A 3,147-nucleotide genomic window follows, 5' to 3' on the forward strand; every position below is an offset into this window, starting at 1 on the left:
ACTAATTCCGGCCTTTGCGATCTGTAATTTCTAATTACATTATACACGGTTTCTTGAATTTGTTCATTTCGGCCATCCATATGCAATATGAGATTGCTGAGATGCTACACTTAGGAAGTTTAAAATCGCAGTTAATATGCCAAGACGAACAACATCACTAGTGTCATCAAACCACTTTTGTTTTCCTGAAGGCAGCAACTGAAGAAATCTTGAAAGGAACATCCTTGGTTACAAAGGCAAATTTTAATGTCTTTCGCTGATCCTACACTGCAAGCGATGTTGCAGTTCTTAGCATGCCAGAGGCTGGGACAAAACGAGAAACTTCTTGTTACTGTTGTGACATTTGGGCATCTGAAATCTGAACAAATTTAACCATTTCCCTTTCCATTCGCTGAAATTTTTCCCTAGCACTCATTCCATTTTGACCTTTAGACCATCGGTTCTCCTTGACATGCAACTTTTAAACGATCAATCTGACCATAACAGAAGCATTTGTCTTGTTGCCTAGGTGTAAGTGCTGCGCGTAGGACTATATTTCAGAAGCGCAGCGCCACAGCTAGAACCGCAGCGCCATAGCTAAAAGTGCAGTGCCACACTCTAGATTGGCTTGGCTTCGATTTTTTGACTTGTATGTGTTGTGGATGTAGGGGCGCATGGAATTTGGAGTTGGCTTCAATGTCTTTGTAACTTCAATTTCTTTGAATTTGGAGTTGGCTTCAATGTCTTTGTAACTTAAATTTCTTTGTAACTCAAGCGCTCTGCTGAATTAAAAAGTATAAGAATACACATCTGATAAGTTGAGACATTAAGTTCATGTTTCTGACCCTTTCCAAAGGTTGCTTTTAGGTCTGCTGTTCCCATGTTTGTCTGCCATGTCAACCTTCGGCCTGTATGAGTGCTAAGATGGAATGCCTTAACTTGTCACATACTGCCAAGATTTCTTTAGGCAAGTTGCACCTAGCACCAGTTTGTGTTGGCCACGAACCTGTCGTGAGAACTTGGACAGCTAGAGTAGGGCCTTCATTGCTTTCACTGGATGCAGCCAACATTGTAGTAAACCCTTGCATCGTGTCACGAAAAATCTTCATACCTGTGAACATACCTTCTAATTTTGATGTGAACTGATAACCACATTTTGTCTTCAATTTTACAATTAGGCTCCACTCTGCATCATCTGAAATAGTCTTGCCTGATAGAAGTCTCTTAGCCAAGTGCTGCTTGTAGTACTTCTCAAAGACATCCTTCTCTTGAAAATACCACAACATCATCACTTTGTCCAAAACCACTTCAACATCTTCCTCATTGACCCCTTTGAGGCCTTTCTGAAGCTTGTCATCAACAAATAAAGAAATAAACTCGGGTGACCTTGCATTCAAATTGATGAAATACTCAGAAGATGAATTTAAGGCATTCTAGAAGGTTTTATCATTGCTGAAAGCCTCACTTATAATCTTGTCGTACTTGTCCTTCTCATCAAGAAGGCATTGCACAAATTCCACTGGATCTTTCAGTTTCTCTAGGTCAGTGACTAACTATTTCCCTGTTTCAAGTAAATAGGTAGTCATTACATCTCAGATTGTAGGAAGTCCTGCAGGAACCCTACGAAACAGGTTGCACATGCGTCCTAAATCATCATACTTATCGTTCACAAGCATGCTTACAAGGCCTGAATTCTTCATGTGCACCAATAGAAGAAAAATTTAAAATGATATAACTGTGACAGACGCCGATAGCTCAATGGTGCACCATACAACTAAAATCTCCTAAAAATGACTTGTCCCAGTTGGAAATGCAACCATTCTTGAAGGGTTGTCTTACTTAAGTTCAAAAACCTTAAGAGAGATGCACAAGCTAATCGATGCGTTGTTCCAGGGTACTGCGATGACGAGTGTACAAACATATTTATTTATCCTTCAAAAAATATCGTCTTGTATAGGATTGAACCTAACTCAAAGAGGACTTAGCCCTTTTCCTTTTCCTAAAAAATCGTCCAATGTTAGGGATAATCTGCTTTACATAATTCTCACTCTTCTGCTAACTTCAACTCTTCAATTTCTCGATATGCCACTTCTAGCTTCATCAATATTTCTTGTTCACCTGCTTTTACTGCATCAATTTGGGCCATGACAACAACCACTTTCTTATCTGTAAGCATGTTTATATCCTCCACCCTAAATTCAGGATGTGAAATTGTAATTCCGCCACTAGATTCTGAAGTAGAACCTTGTGCAGCACTAGTTTAAGATACAACTTTAATTTGCTCCATGGCTGTAGCTTCCGCAACTTTAGCTTCCTCAAGATCCTTATAGGCAGATTGCAGTCTACTATCTATGGTATTTCATCTCAGCCTTTGCCTGTTCAGTCTCCAATTTTTCTTTACATGCTTCCTCATTCATAGATTCATCTTCCTTCCTAGCCTGCTTAGTTTCTAGATTAATCTATTGCAGAGCTTGAAAGAGATGTGCGGTAGCATCTTTTTCCTTTTATTCAACAGCAATGGCAATTGCCAATTTTGATATGGCTTTATGAAGCTCTGTTAGCATTTTAATGATATTACACATTAAACCTCGATTGATGACTTCTCCAGTTCTTTCACAACATACAAGTTCAAGAAGAGTATTCAATAGCCTATCCTTAATTTTTGCAGCACGAACTATATGGTCTCTCCACAGATTTAATCCAAGTTCATGGACAGGTGTTTTGTTGGAGTTTGTAACATATATTCTATCCATATACATCAAAATGTCCTGAATCATCTGCAGTGCATGGCATCATAGCCCATAACAATTGCCTCGCCCAAGATTCATACCTATAAATCTCCAAGTATTTCTTTCTAGAACCATGAGACCAGCAACTGTAAACTTTTCACCAGCAATATCATTGTCAGCAATGTACAGTGCCCTCTACACAGATTCATGGATATCTCTTTCAATCAAAGCAGAGAAACGAGCTCGCCATATGTTTGAGATGAGGATTAGCAGCACGACAATAGACCTCAACTGCTATGCTCTCTTCTTCTCTATCACAATCTAGCCACTAACATCTCCTAGTTTCCTCTGGATCATTGAATACATGAATTGCTGCACTGGGAGATCTTTGAGTCATTTATTCATTCGGTCATATCTTCTGATCCAGGAGCCAGTTTTG

At 39.3% G+C, this 3,147-nt stretch overlaps 1 pseudogene; it reads right to left on the reverse strand.

Moving 5' to 3' along the window:
* Nucleotides 1-732: 732 nt before the first annotated feature.
* On the reverse strand, nucleotides 733-2,771 carry LOC149225941 (cullin-3A pseudogene; annotated as a pseudogene).
* Nucleotides 2,772-3,147: the final 376 nt, after the last annotated feature.

This window comes from Pinus tabuliformis, chromosome J (genome assembly GCF_031772625.1).
Source record: "Pinus tabuliformis cultivar Carrire ecotype Pingquan chromosome J, CPIR1, whole genome shotgun sequence".
Classification (NCBI taxonomy): domain Eukaryota; kingdom Viridiplantae; phylum Streptophyta; class Pinopsida; order Pinales; family Pinaceae; genus Pinus; species Pinus tabuliformis.